General features: G+C 40.6%; 1 protein-coding gene across 5 annotated transcripts in view; it reads right to left on the reverse strand.

Moving 5' to 3' along the window:
* Positions 1-16,329, reverse strand: part of SCMH1 (Scm polycomb group protein homolog 1) — a 216,212-nt gene that overhangs the window by 138,875 nt on the left and 61,008 nt on the right. For 2 of the 5 annotated variants that reach the window (XM_015091897.4, XM_060397445.1), the window contains exon 3: positions 1-16,329. This exon is cut by the window's right edge and continues 12,148 nt beyond it. The exons of the other annotated variants lie outside the window; for them this stretch is intronic. The gene's annotated coding sequence lies outside the window, so the exon portion shown is untranslated. 5 annotated transcript variants of the gene reach the window in all.

The raw sequence follows: 16,329 nt of genomic DNA on the forward strand, positions 1-16,329 counted from the left end.
CTACAGCCAGACATCCTGAAGTGTGAGATCAAGTGGGCCTCAGGAGCATTACTACGAACAGTGCTAGTGGAGGTGATGGAATTCCAGCTGAACTATTTCAAATCTTAAAAGATGATGTTGTTAAAGTGTTGCACTCATTATGCCAGCAAATTTGGAAAACTCAGCAGTGACCACAGGACTGGAAAAGGTCAGTTTTCATTTCAATCCCAAAGAAAAGCAATGCCAAAGAATGTTCAAATTACTGTATAATTGTACTCATTCCAAGATTTTGCCTAAAATCCATCAGGTAAGGCTTCAGCAGTATGTGAACTGAAAACTTCAAGGTGTTCAAGCTGGATTTAGAAAAGGCAGAGGAACCAGAGATCAGATTGCCAACATATGCAGGATCATAGAAAAAGCAACGGGATTCCAGAAAAACATCTGCTTCTGCTTCATTGACTATGCTAAAGACTTCAACTGTATAGATCACAACAAACTGTAATATTCTTAAAGAGATGGGAATACCAGATCACCTTACCTGCCTCCTGAGAAACCTGTATGCAGGAAAAGAAGCAACAGTTAGAACCGGACATGGAACAATGAACTAGTTCAAAATTGGCAAAGGAGTATGTTAAGGCTGTATATTGTCACCCTGCTTATTTAACTTATATGCAGAATATATCATGCAAAATGCCAGGCTAGATGAATCTCAAGCTGGAAACAACATTGCCAGGAGAAATATCAACAACCTCAGGTCTGCAGATGATACCACTTTAAAGGTAGAAAAGAGAAGAGGAACTAAATAGCCTCTTGATGAAGGTGAAAGAGGTGAATGAAAATGCTGGCTTAAAACTCAACATTCAAAAAACTAAGATCATGGAATCCAGTCCTATCACTTCTTTGCAAACAGATGGGAAAAATATGGAAACAGTATTGGATTTTCTTGGGCTCCAAAATCACTGTGTAAGGTGACTGCAGCCACAAAACTAAAAGATGCTTATTCCTTGGAAGAATAGGTATGTCAAACCTAGATAGTGTTTTAAAAAGCAGAGACATCACTTTGCTGACAAACGACTGTCTAGTCAAATCTATGGCTTTTCTAGTAGTCATGTATGGATGTGAGAATTGGACCATAAAGAAGGCTGAACACCAAAGAATTGACACTTTTGAACTGTGGTGCTGGAGAAGACTCTTGAGAGTCCCTTGGACTACAAGGAGATCAAACCAATCAATCCTAAAGGAAATCAGTCCTGAATGTTCACTGGAAGGACTGATGCTGAAGCTGAAGCTCCAATACTTTGGCCACCTGATGAGAAGAGCTGACTCCCTGGAAAAGACTCTGATTTGGGAAAAACTGAGGGCAAGAGGAGAAGCGGATGACAGAGGATGAGATGGTTGGATGGCATCACTGACTCAATGAACATGAGTTTGAGGAAACTCTGGAAGATAGTGATGGAAAGAGAAGCCTGGTGTGCTGCAGTTCATGGGGTCACAAAGAGTCGGACATGACTGAGTGACTGAACTGAACTGAACTAGCGGATGAACAACAAGAACAACACAATTTTTCACTTTCTTCATATTCCAAATATTCCCTCCTTAACCTTCACTCTTAAGGGATGACATTAATTCAGGGCTTATTGAGAACAACAAAAATAAGACATGAGAACCTTCTATACGCCACACATTTCAGGAAGATTCAGACTTAATCTTGCCTAGTGGTATGTCCCCAAAGCATAATATAGTAAGCAGCGGGTATTCAGTTAGTAATTGGTAATTTAATGAATCTACTTATTCATCATTCTTTCTGACTTTTCTCCTACTTCTGTGGATGAAGCATCTCTGATTTTAAGCAACAGCCCACCCTACATTTTTGCTCCAGATCCCATTTCCTCTCATCTTCTTAAGGACTTTGCAAGTATTTCCTCTATAACAGATCATTTACATCAGTATTGTTATTACTTTGTCATCACCTATCAAAACAAACACACAAAAAAACCCAATAAATATGCTCTCCCCAACCCCTCTTAATTCCACACATACTCTTACTGCTCTTTCAATTTTTCTACTCTCTTTCATGGGAAAACTTATTTTAAGAGTTGTCTTAAAGGCAATGAATTATTGCTTCCTCCCTTCCTCATATTATGTCCTCATTTTAATAGGGCTTTTTTTTTTTTTTTCTCACCACTCCACTGTGATTACTTCCAAATTCATATTTCCAGCACTGGCCTCTACTTGGAATTCTATACTTATATATACAACTACTTTCAGGCCATCTCTACATGGTTCTCAATCAGATATTTCACACTTAGCTAAAACAGAACACCGTCTGTCAAGCTGTTCTTTTTGTCCTCCACAAACCAGTAGATGGCATCTCCATCAACTAGCTCTTCAAGCCAAAATTCTTGAAATTATCCTTGATCCCTATATTTCCTCTACATTCACATTCAATCCATCAGTAGGTTCTGTTGGGCCATATCCCAATCCATCCACCACTCAATCTCATGATTCACAGTCTAGTTTCAGTCACTATTACCTCTTATCTGGACCATTACGAAGTCTGCTAACTTACCCTGCTTCTACTTTTGCCCTACTCCAACTTATTCTCCACAGAAGAGTCAGAAGGGGCACACTGTATCTGAGAAAGCAGATCTACAAGCAAGAGGAAGCCACTGGGAAAGAAGTGGAGGTGAGGGATGGAGAGATGAGAATATCCTAGTGGCCCATGGAACCTTGGCTCTGGAGGCTCAGTATACTTTTGTTTTTCATGTGGCTTGGCTGTTCAACCTGCTTAGTAATTAAAAGAATTCTAACTGTTTCAAAGGTAGACATAGAAGAAAAGGTTTCTGAGAAAACACCATGATTTTAGTGTCAAGTGGAAGAGCAAGCTTGACTTAATCTCAGACAAAACAAATCAACCCAACTAAGTAAAAACCAAGGGATAAGACATAATAAACTCGAAAACTATGTTTAATCATATAGATATTTTTATCTTTAAAGATTTCTGACAAGGTTCTTAGTTTGTACAAAACTAAAATTTTGTTTAGAATCTAAACTCTGAAATTTGCAAGATATTTTTCTACTAAATTCCACTAATATGATTAAAATGTGACTATAACAAAAGGAAAGAAGGCATTACCTTCCAGAAATGACTATAAATTTTAATGACATTTAAGAAATACAAAGTGTCTAGCACAGTGCCTAACAGAGAACAAATTCATTAAATAATAAGTTTTCATTTCTTTCTTTCCTAGTAATAATCTCTAGTCTGGCTAAATTGTCATAAAAATATCTCTAGGTATTTAAAAAGCAAAAATTCCAACCTCTACTCACAATCTTGAAAATTGATGCCAACGACAAAAAGACATCATGGTTAAAAGAAAAGGATAATGAGTGACATAATTAGAAATGGGGAATTCCTTAAACTCAGTCCTTGCCAATCTCTTAACCATCCTTACCTCCAGGATAGGGTAAAAATATACTTACCACTAGGCTGCATAGTCAATAGACTACAAACTGGTCAGGAAGTTAAAAGGTTTGGGATTTACCCCTGGGTCTACCAATACTTTGCTCTGACCTCTGACAAGTCAGTTTCTCTGTATGTTAATTTTTCCATCTGTAAAATGGGGATGGGAGAAAGGGGGACACTTATTACCCTGTAAAGGACTGAGACTTTACTAGTATTAACACACTGGACTACATTACAAGAAAAGTAGGACATTTACATATAATATTTTTGCTTATTCGAATATCTCAGGGTTGCAGAGTACCTTATGGTAAGTACCACAGGTTAAATTTAAGTAAGCCTCAGTCTTCACAGAAATAAAAAATACAATATTCGCCAAATTTAGTCCCATGCAAACATCAAATTTCCAACTAATCAGGGTAAACAAGAAAATAAAAAGATACTAAAACTGCATCAAGATAGTGTCATAAACTAAATTATGCCTCCCACCCCAAGTGATATGTTGAAGTCCTAATCCCTCAATGTGACTTTATTTGCAGACAGGACTTTTACGAGCTTGTTGTTCAGTATCTGTTGTGTATGACTCTGCGACCCCATAGACTGAAGCATGCCAGGCTTCCCTGTCCTTCATTATCTCCTGAAGTTTGTTCAGCTCATGTCCATTGAGTCAGTGATGCCATCCAATCATCTCATCCTCTGTCATCCTCTTCTCCTCCTGCCTTCAATCTTCTCCAGCATCAGGGTCTTTCCCAATGAGTCAGTTCTTCGCATCAGGTGCCCGAAGTATTGGAGCTTCAGCTTCAGCATCAGCCCTTCCAATGAATATTTAGGACTGATTTTCTTTAGGATTGACTGGTTTGATCTCCTTGCAGTCCAAGGGACCCTCAAGGGTCTTCAGCACCACAGTTCAAAAGCATCAATTCTTCAGCGCTCAGCCTTCTTTATGGTCCAACTCTCACATCCATACATGGCTACTTGAAAAGCCATAGCTTTGACTAGACGGACCTTTGATAGCAAAGCAATGTCTCTGCTTTTTAATACACTGTCTAGGTTTGTCACAGATTTTCTTCCAAGGAGCAAGCATCTTTTAGTTTCATGGATGCGGTCATCGGCCACAGTGATTTTGGAATCCAAGAAAATAAAGCCTGTCGCTGTATCCACTGTTTCTCCATGTATTTGCCATGAGGTGATGGCACCAAATGCCATGATATTAGTTTTTAGAATGTTGAGTTTTAAGCCAGTCTTTTCACTCTCCTCTTTCACCTTCATTAAGTGGCTCCTTAGCTCCTCTTCACTTTCTACCATTAGAGTGGTACCATCTGCATATCTGAGGTCATTGATATTTCTCCCAGCAATCTTGATTCCAGATTGTGCTTCATCCAGCCCCTAATTTTGCCTGATGTACTCTGCATATAAGTTAAAGAAGCACAGAGATAATATACAGCCTTGAGGTACTCCTTTCGCAACTTGGAACCAGTTTGTTGTTCCATGTCCAGTTCTAACTTTTCTGTTTCTTGACCTGCAGACAGGTTTCTCAGGAGGCAGGCAAGGTAGTCTGGTATTCCCATCTCTTTAAGAATTTTCCACAGTTTGTTGTGATCCATATAGTCAAAGGCTTTAGTGCAGTCAATGAAGCAGAAATTTTCTGGAATTCTCTTGCTTTTTCTATGATCCAAAGAATGTTGGCAATTTGATCTCTGGTTCCTCTGCCTTTTCTAAATCCAGTTTGAACATCTGGAAGTTCTTGGTTCACATAGTGTTGAAGCCTAGCTTGAAGGATTTTGAGCATTACCTTGCTAGCATGTGAAATGAGCATAACTGTGTGGTAGTTTGAACATTCTCTGGCATTGCCTTTCTTTGGGATTGGAATGAAAACTGACATTTTCTAGTCCTGTGGCCACTGCTGAGTTTTCCAAATTTGCTGGCACATTGAGTGCAGCTCTTTAACAGCATCATCTTTTAACATTTGAAATAGCTCAGCTTGAATTCCATCACCTTCACTAGCTTTGTTTGTTGTGATGCTTCCTAAGGGCCACTTGACTTCATACTCTAGAATGTCTGGTTCTAGGTGAGTGATCACACCATCAGGGTTATCTGTGTCATTAAGATATTTTTTGTACAGTTCTTCCATGTATTCTTGCCACTTCGTCTTAATATCTTCTGTTTTTGTTAGGTCCATACTTCTTCTGTCCTTTACTGTGCCCATCTTTGCATGAAATGTTCCTTTGGTATCTTTAATTTTCTCAAAGAAGTCTCCAGTCTTTCCCATCCTACTGTTTCCTCTCTTTCTATGCATTGCTCTAAAATTTAAGAAGGGTGTTTGCTATGACCAGTGCATTCTCTTGGCAAATACTGTTAGCCTTTGTGCTGCTTCATTTTGTACTCCAAGGCCAAACTTGCCTGTTACTCCTTGACTTCCTACTTTTGCATTCCAGCCCCCTATGATGAAGGACATCTTTTTTTGGTGTTAGTTCTAGAAGGTCTTGTAGTTCTTCTTGGACTGTTCAACTTCATCTTCTTTGGCATTACTGGTTGGGGCATCGACTTGGATTACTGTGATGCTGAATGGTCTGCCTTGGAAACAACCAAGATCATTCTGTCGTTTTTGAGACTGCACCCTAGTACTGCATTTCAGTCTTTTGCTGACTGTGAGCGCTACTCCATTTCTTCAAAGGGATTCTTGCCCATAGTGGTAGATATACTGGTCATCTGAATTTGCCCATTCCCATCCATTTTAGTTCACTGATTCCTAAAATGCTGATGTTCACACTTGCCATCTCCTGTTTCACCGCTTCCAATTTACCTTGATTCATGGACCTAACATTCCAGGTTCCTATGCGATATTGCTTTTACAACACTGGACTTTACTTTCACCACCAGACACATCCACAACTGGGTATCATTTCCTCTTTGGTTCAGCCTCTTCATTCCTTCTAGAGCTGTTTCTCTTCAACAGAATACTGGACACCTACCGACCTGAGGGGTCCCATCTTTCAGTGTCATATCTTTATGCCTTTTCATACTGTCTATGGGGCCTCAAGGTAAGAATGCTGAGTGGTTTGCCATTTCCTTCTCCAGTGAACCACATTTTGTCAGAGTTCTCCATCATGATCCAACAGCCTTGTGTAACTCAGTGAAACTCTAAGCCATGCCGTGTAGGGCCATGCCGTGTAGGGCCATGCCGTGTAGGGCCATGCCGTGGCATGGTTTAGAGTTTCACTGAGTTACACAAGGCTGTGATCCATGCGATCATTTTAGTTAGTCTTCTACGATTGTGTTTCCCATTCTGTCTGCCCTCTGATGGATGAGGATAAGAGACTGGTGCAAACTTCCTGATGAGAGGGACTGGCTGTGGGGAAAACTGGGTCTTGCTTTGGTGGGCAGGCCATGCTCAGTAAATCTTAATCCAATTTTCTGCTGATGGATGGGGTTGTGCTCTCTCTCTGCATTTTGGCCAGAGGCAGCCCAGTCCTAGAGTCTGTAGTCACTATGGTAGGGTACAGACTTTATGGTAGGAGTAGTGGTGACCTCCTACAAGAGGATTTATACCAGCACACTACACCTCCCGGGACTGCTGCTCTCAGTCCCCCTGACCCCGTGGCAGGCCAATGTCCACCCACGTCTCCACCAAAGACTCCCCAAAACTCACAGGACTGGTATCCTAATGAAAAAGAAGAGACACCAGAGACTGATTGGTCTCTCTCTTTCTCTCAATCCAACTCTACCCCTCCACCAACACATACAGAGAAAAAGGCCAGGTGAGCACACAGTCAGAAGGCGTTCTTTCTATAAGCTGAGGGAAGCCTCACCGTAAACCAACCCCGCGAGAATCTTGATCTTGGACATTTAGATTCAGGAACTGTGAGAAATAAGTGTTTGTTGTTTAAACTACCCCACTTGTGGTATTTTGTTACAGCAATCCAAACACACGAATAGACATGGTCATAGAACAAATGAGGCTATAGAAGTTCTTTGAGAGTATCTTGTATAACACTACTTCATTTTCAAGTTGTCTTAAAGAATCTTCATCCTTCCTTTCACTACAGTTGGATTGATGGGAAAATAGAGCATAACAAAATAAAAATAACAACAAAAAAACAAACTGGAAGTTAAAATTTTATCCTTTTTTGAATCTCAAGACTATTTTCTCTTAACAATTTTAGGTAAGTTGTTAACTCCACTGAGTGCTTTCAAAAAAACATCAGTAAAATAGAGATGATCATCCTAGTGCTTGCTACTTGCTTCACTAGGTTGTGAAGAGCAAACAAAAACTACGCTTTAAACGTGCATAATAAAGATAATAGGGACTATTAAAGGAAAACTTGCTCTTTTCTACCTTTCTCAGGGGGAAAACTCAGATCCTGACTAACATAATGTATGTACTTACAAAAAGGACACAGGATATTAGAACCTCCTGTTACTAGTTAGCCCCTATGGATTCTCATATTCACAACTGAGTATCTGCTACAGTTACTTTTTAAAATTGGAATATAATAGCTATACAATGTTGCACTGGTTTCTGCTGTACAGTGAAGTAAATCAGCTAGTGTTCGGTCGCCCTGTCATATCAGACTCTTTGGGACCCCATGAATTGCGGCACGCCAGGCCTCTCTGTCTGGAACAAGATCAGCTATATGTATCCATGTATCTCCTCTCTTGGACTTCCCTCCCACTTCCCCCATCTCACTCATCTAGATCATCACAGAGCGCTGAGTTGAGCTTCCTGTATTACACAACAGGGTCCCACTAGCGATGTATTTTCACACATGCTCGTGCCATCCCCCCCACTCCTGTGTCCACACGTCCTTTCTCTACATCTGGCTCTATTCTTGTCCTGCAAATAGTTTCATCTGTAAGGTTTTTCTAGATTCTACATATATGCATTAATATATGATATTAGTTTTTCTCTTTCTGACTTACTTCACTCTGTATGACAACTCTGTCCTTTCTCCCTTTGGCTTCCCCTTACTGTACACTGGGATCTTTAAAAATTATGGTAATGCATTCTTTTCAGGAGAAGTAAAAGTGCCTGTATTTATTTCAAAAGATATTTAACAACACTAGGGCTGGGGAAAGAAAAGTAACTTGAATCCTTAAAATGGATATATGGAGCCCTGAAATACTTAAGAGGGCAATCTGTGAACATCCTAGAAAACACACCCTCTTTGATTTCTAAGCAAAGAGCACAACAGCACATTCTAGTAGTATCCAAAGTAATGCTGTTCAATAGGACTTTCTGTGATAATGGAAATGTTCTATATCAGTGTCATCCAATGGATAACCACTAGCCACACAGGGCTATTCAGCATTTGAAATGTGGCTGGTGTGACTAAAGAGTTGCATTTTTAATTGTATTTAATTCCTCTTAAATTTAAATAGACATATACAGCCAGTGGCTACTGTACTGGGTAGTGTAAATCTACAGAATGTAAAGACTCCGGTATTTCAGGAAACCCTTGAGGGGAAGATAATACATAATAGAAAAATCTACAAAGCTATGGAAGCATCTTTTCAAAATGTGATAAAATAATCACAATGGTTCATCCCCTGAAGCAAGGAAAAGTTGAAAACATTCTTTACATATTGAGAAGAAATTCAGTTATAAATTATTACTATATATTTACAATAGCAATACTGTAATAATTATTAATACTGTATGCTGCTGCTGCTGCTAAGTTGCTTCAGTCGTGTCCGACTCTGTGCGACCCCAGAGATGGCAGCCCACCAGGCTCCACCGCCCCTGGGACTCTCCAGGCAAGAATACTGGAGTGGGTTGCCATTTCCTTCTCCAATGCATGAAAGTGAAACGTGAAAGTGAAGTCACTCAGTCGTGTCTGACTCTTGGTGACCCCATGGACTGCAGCCCACCAGGCTCCTCCGTCCATGGGATTTGCCAGGCAAGAGTACTGGAGTGGGGTGCCATTGCCTTCTCCAGTTAATATTGTATAGCTTAAAAATAATATTTTAAAGTGTTTACTCTGCACCAGATATTGTGCTAAGTATTTCAATAACATCATCTTGTTGTATCCTCTCTGGTATATTACTTAGTCTGGTATCATTACCCCTTTATATTAATGAGGAAATAATATTCAGAGAGGTTGAATACATTTCTAAAAATTACAGTCAGTAGAAAGGTCAGGATCTGAACCTGAACTATGTTCTTAACTACACTGCCTTCTCCTCAAAAAACAAAAACAAAAAAGGTAACAAAAAAATAAATCTTACAAATGCTTCTGACATAAAGTAGCCCAGCTTGGACAGTCTTTCCATTTTACTATAGTAAAAACTGAAGCACTGGTGCTTATTACCTTGATCTGGATGCTAAATAATCTGAGACACAGTCTGGGATTTAATGATGTAAAACTAGATTAAATGGAGGGTGTTCACAGGTACCATGTTTCAAACACTCACAGAGCTTGGAAAATACAAAACAAGTAATGCAGGTTTATATGCACATATCAGTGAGACAGCAGGGATAGGCAGGAAGGAAAGAAAGGAGCAGGAAAGGAGAGATGTTCCCCTCAGAAATGGAAACTGGAAAACAGAAAAATCAAATGTACTTCTGAAAATACATTAAGACAACACAGAACTCCTTTAGCAGTGAAAGCAACCGTGGTTTCAATAAACCAGAAACCTATGCTGATAAGCAGAGATCAAAACAGAAAAGCTGGAAGCAGAACACCTGTCCCACTGTGGTCATGGAGCACAAGCTACAGGGGAGGTGGGAGACAGAAAAGGGACTGGTCTGGAGTGTGCCATTGATCAGCCACTCCCTCTAATTAGCAAGTACTCCTAGGGCCTCTCAGTTGATTCTCTGCCTCCAGCTCTCTTTCATTTACCTCTATTTCATTCGGAGAGAAGTGTGAAGAGACAGTATTATTCCTCTGGGATATCTGTCAGAAAAGCGGGGAGGGGAAGCAAGCTAGGCAATCCCTTCCTCCAAGAGCCATAAATTCTGTCTTGTACATGCAGCAGATGTGAACAAAGAAGATGAAACAGATCTCTTCTTGGCAATCATCCCCACCCCCACTCCATCTTCTGCAATTATATATCTGCACGTGCAGACAGAATCCCAGAGAACATCAATATTTCCTTTAACAAGCAAAGCAGCTAGCAATGAATGGCTAATGAAAATGCAGAAAAGCCATAACTCCTTTTGTCTTATAGGCAGTCGTAGTAGACTTCAACTATATATAATGTTTACCCTTTGCAGAGCCTTATGGAGGTGTGAGCCAGGGCACAGAAGAGCTAACGCTTTTTAAAATGCTTCCGACTCATGTTTCTTCAACACTGAAAAAGTTTAGTGATACCAACGGTGCCACATCATACTTTCTGGCAGACATAAACGGACCTGATATTATGAAATAAGTAATGTACAACCATCATCATCATTCTAGTGTGTATTGGGAATGAAGCAGATGACGGTACTGGATGGTCTACTCTACCAGTCAGAATACTTGAGAGGACTCTACCTGAGTTTTCTTTTCAAATCTAGGTCCTAGACTCTGAATGAGATAGAGGCACATAATCTCATTTAAAGGAAAACAAGGATAGTAAGGGTTTAAAAAACTGAGGAGATTTACCAAGAGAAGAGAAGACTCAGGGGGAGCAGGAAAGCTTTTTGCAAATATCTGGAGTGTTCTCATGAAGCTAAGAGATTTGCTTTGCTTGTTTAACAGCTGTGGGTGGAAGCTATGGGCAGATAGGCTTTGGCTCATCACTAGGAAGAACTTTCTGAAAGTTGGAGGTATCCAACAGTAGGATGCACTCTCTGGGAAATTCAGTTCAGTTGCTCAGTCATGTCTAACTCTTCGCAACCCTATGATCCGCAGCACGCCAGGCCTCCCTGTCCATCATCAACTCCCAGAGTCTACCCAAACCCATGTCCATCAAGTCGGTGATGCCATCCAACCATCTCATCCTCTGTCATCCCCTTCTCCTCCTGTCCTCAATCTTTTCCAGCATCAGGGTCTTTTCAAATGAGTCAGCTCTTTGCATCAGGTGGCTAAAGTATTGGAGTTTCAGCCTCAACATCAGTCCTTCCAATGAACACCCAGGACTCATCTCTTTTAGAATGGACTGGTTGGACCTCCTTGCTGTCCAAGGGACTCTCAAGAGTCTTCTCCAACACCACAGTTCAAAAGCATCAATTCTTCGGTGTTCAGCTTTCTTTATAGTATAAATCTCACATCCATACATGACTACTGGAAAAACCATAGCCTTGACTAGAGGGACCTTTGTTGGCAAAGTAATGTCTCTGCTTTTTAATATGCTGTCAAGGTTGGTCGTAACTTTCCTTCCAAGGAGTAAGTGTCTTTTAATTTCATGGCTGCAATCATCTGCAGTGATTTTGTAGTCCCCCCAAAATAAAGTCAGCCACTGTTTCCCCACCTATTTGCCATGAAGTGATGGGACCAAATGCCATGATCTTCGTTTTCTGAATGTTGAGCTTAAAGCCAACTTTTTCACTCTCCTCTCTCACTTTCATCAAGAGGCTCTTTAGTTCTTCTCCACTTTCTGCCATAAGGGTGGTGTCATCTGCATATCTGAGGTTATTGATATTTCTCCAGCAATCTTGATTCCAGCTTGTGCTTCTTCCAGCTCGGTGTTTCTCATGATGTACTCTGCAGAGAAGTTACATAAGGAGGGTGACAATATACAGCCTTGACATACTCCTTTTCCTATTTGGAACCAGTCTATTGTTCCATGTCCAGTTCTAATTGTTGCTTCCTGACCTGCATACAGGTTTCTCAAGAGGCAGGTCAGGTGGTCTGGTTTGCCCATCTCTTTCAGAATTTTCCACAGTTTATTGTGATCCACACAGTCAAAGGCTTAAGCATAGTCAATGAAGCAGAAATAGATATTTTTCTGGAACTCTCTTGCTTTTTCCATGACCCAGTGGATGCTGGCAATTTGATCTCTGGTTCCTCTGCCTTTTCTAAAACCAGCTTGAATATCAGGGAGTTCATGGTTCACGTATTCCTGAAGCCTGGCTTGGAGAATTTTAAGCATTACTTTACTAGCGTGTGAGATGAGTGCAACTGTGCGGTACTTTGTGCATTCTTTGGCATTGCCTTTCTTTGGGATTGGAACGAAAACTGACCTTTTCCAGTCCTGTGGCCACTGCTGAGTTTTCCAAATTTGCTGGCATATTGAGTGCAGCACTTTTACAGCATTGCCTTCAGGATTTGAAATAGCTCAACTGGAATTCCATCACGTTCACTAGCTTTGTTTGTAGTGATGCTTCCTAAGGCCCACTTGACTTCGCATTCCAGGATGTCTGGCTCTAGGTGAGTGATCACACCATCATGATTATCTGGGTTGTCAAGATCTTTTTTGTATAGTTCTTCTGTGTATTCTTGCCACCTCTTCTTAATATCTTCTGCTTTTGTTAGGTCCCTAACATTTCTGTCCTTCATTGAGCCCACCTTTGCATGAAATGTTCCCTTGGTATTTCTAATTTTCTTGAAGAGATCTCTAGTCTTTCCCATTCCATTGTTTTCCTCTATTTCTTTGCATTGATCGCTAAGGAAGGCTTTCTTATCTCTCCTTGCTATTCTTTTGGAACTCTGCATTCAGATGCTATAACCTTTCCTTTTCTCTTTTGCTTTTCACTTCCCTTCTTTTCACAGCTATTTGTACGGCCTCCTCAGGCAGCCATTTTGCTTTTTTGCATTTCTTTTTCTTGGGGATGGTCTTGATTCCTGTCTCCTGTACAGTGTCACGAACCTTCATCCATAGTTCATCACCACTCTGTCTATTAGATCTAGTCCCTTAAATCTATTTGTCACTTCTACTATATAATCATAAGGGATTTGATTTAGGTCATACCTGAATGGTCCAGTGATTTTTTTCCACTTTCTTCAATTTCAGTCTGAATTTGGTAATAAGCAGTTCATGATCTGAGCCAGTCAGCTCCCGGTCTTGTTTTTGCTGACTGTATACACTGTAAAGAGCAATACCGCATAGGAACCTGGAATGTTAGGTCTGTGAATCAAGGCAAATTGGAATTGGTCAAACAGGAGATGACGAGAGTGAACATTGACATTCTAGGAATCAGTGAACTAAGATGGACTGGAATGGGTGAATTTAACTCAGATGACCATTATATCTACTACTGTGGCCAAGAATCCCTTAGAAGAAATGGAGTAGCCATCACAGTCAACAAAAGAGTCTGAAATGCAGTACTTGGACGCAATCTCAAAAATGACAGAATGATCTCTGTTTGTTTCCAAGGTAAACCATTCAATATCACAGTAATCCAAGTCTATGCCCCAACCAGTAATGCTGAAGAAGCTAAAGTTGAACAGTCTATGAAGACCTACAAGAACTAACATCTTCTAGAACTAACACCCCCAAAAGATGTTCTTTTCATTATAGGGTACTGGAATGCAAAACTAGGAAGTCAAGAAACACCTGCAATAACAGGCAAATTTGGCCTTGGAGTACAGAATGAAGCAGGGCAAAGGCTAATAGAGTTTTGCCAAGAGAACACACTGGTCATAGCAAACACCCTCTGCCAACAACACAAGAGAAGACTCTACACATGGACATTGCCAGATGGTTGACACAGAAATCAGATTGATTATATTCTTTGCAGCCAAAGCTGGAGAAGCTCTCTGGGAAGGGAAGGTCAGAATTTGCTATCATTGTGGGTATAGAAGTAGAGGTAAGATAACCTCTTGGTGGAAATACTAAATCATAAGAAGGAAGAAGGAGGCTGGACTAGGTAACCTTTAGAGGTCTTGCCCAAGTCTGAGAGCCTATAATTTTATGGGAGTATGGACCTCCTGCTTTCATCATTCCATCGCTGTGCAACTTAAGGTTTGCAGCATGGACAATGTACATTATTTGCAACACTAGCTTTCTCTCTGAAAGATTACAGAAGAGCGACAGAGGGACAGAAGAAATAATATCATTATCATGACCTTATTTCCCTTCTGCATCTTCATCTACCACATACTGGCATTGTGGTGGACACTTTACATAGTTTATTCAGCTAGGTTACTGTGAGACTCTGAGCTGGTAAGACACTGTCTTTGGGTTTTACTTTCCTCATTTGGAAAATGAATGGGTTGAACTTCATTATTCATGAAAGGGGACATCAAAGTTCCTTTTAATTTCCTTCATATCATGAGTCTGGGGGAAAGTAGCAGCAGAGATCTAGCTCAATTATTTCCTCCCTATGCACCACGATTTAACCTGGCAGATACTTTGAAATATCTTCCTTCTTTGGAGTAATGAACAATGTGTGCCATCTTCATTTTATACAGTAAACATAGACCTAAAAGGTTAAGTGTAAATAGAAATTTTAATAAAAAATGAAGTACATTTTGTACACACCAAAATGGTTAGTTAAAAGAAGGCTTTATAAAAATAAGTGCAATGTTTGCTGCAAAGCAACTTGTTCTATGAGAAGAGCTCACTGGAAAAGAACCCGATGCTGGGAAAGACCGAAGGCAAAAGGGGAAGAGGGTGGCAGAGGATGAGATGGTTAGATAGCGTCAACGACTCAATGGACATAAATTTCAGCAAACTCAGGGATATAGTGGAAGACAGAGGAGCCTGGTATGCTACAGTCCTTGGGGTCGCCAAGAGTCAGACAAGACTTAGAGACTGTACAACTAGTTCTATAAATTTGGATTTTATGTATTGGATTTTCTGTTTTCACTTTGTCCTCCACTTAAGTTACCATGTCAAAGCTGCACTGCAGTTTTTCCCTACCTTTGGGGGTGATCAGTCTGTTGGTACCAAAACAAAACTATGGGTTTGAAAGCAATATTAAAAGTCATTCGATGCTTTCTCCTTCCTCTGCCTCTAACTCAGCCAACCACAGCCAATGTTTGAATTTTCTAACATCTTTACCAACTCTTCGCTTACTCTTCCAGTGATGAAGACCACACATCTCCCCATGAAGCTCCTTCCATGCTTGGCAGCGGACCTTGGCTTTAGGGATGTGATTCTCTATATCTTTCCCATCTTAACAAGCACGAGGGAATCCCAGGACACCTCCATCAGTAACAATAGTTTCACATATAACCAAGCTTTTAATAGAAGTTCTCTTGAGCGAGCAAGATGGTGATGGGAGGGAAACTTTCTCTCTTCATTTGGCATACTTCTGTTGGTAATTTTTTTTTTACACTGACTATATATTCCTTTAACACATATATGCATGTATTTTTAAGAAGTGGTCCAGGGGGTAAATCTCATTCACACTAAGGATAGGGGATTGAAGGGGAATAAGTCCCCCTAGAGGAACAATAGAATGAGAGGGAATAGCGTGTTATGATTTGACACCTCCATCAGCTATAATATTCTTGGATGTAGAATGGGAATTGAACTGACTGTAATATAGTCAGTACAGGAGGTTGAAGGACCCCTACTTCCTTGAAAATCACGGCTAATCTCCTTCTCAACTGAGTAAGCCAGCTCTTCAGGCATTTAAAAATAGCTTTCATGTGTACAAGGCAAGTGAACTACTTCCTGGTCTCATCAAGGTTAAATCCAACGACTAACTGTAAAACATGTCTCACTGTGTGATGTATCTGCCTCTTTTCCCCTGTCTTTCTGCCTAACTCATAGTACACTCTTCTAATTGGACCGTCTGCCTTCTAACATTACTCTTCTAGAGTCTGTTCATTGTCTCTTTATCACGACAGGGCAGCACCATTTCTAACTACTCAGTGTGCTGTGTGTGCTCAGTTGCTTCAGTTGTGCCCAACAATTTGTGACCTGGGAACTGCAGCCCTCCAGGCTCCCCTGTGCATGGGATTCTCCAGGCAAGAATATTGGAGTGGGTTACCATGCCCTTCTCCAGGGGATCTTTCTGGCCCAGGGATTGAACTCATATCTCTGGGGTCTCCTGCACTGCAGGCAGGTTCTTTATC

Source organism: Ovis aries, chromosome 1 (assembly GCF_016772045.2).
Source record: "Ovis aries strain OAR_USU_Benz2616 breed Rambouillet chromosome 1, ARS-UI_Ramb_v3.0, whole genome shotgun sequence".
Classification (NCBI taxonomy): domain Eukaryota; kingdom Metazoa; phylum Chordata; class Mammalia; order Artiodactyla; family Bovidae; genus Ovis; species Ovis aries.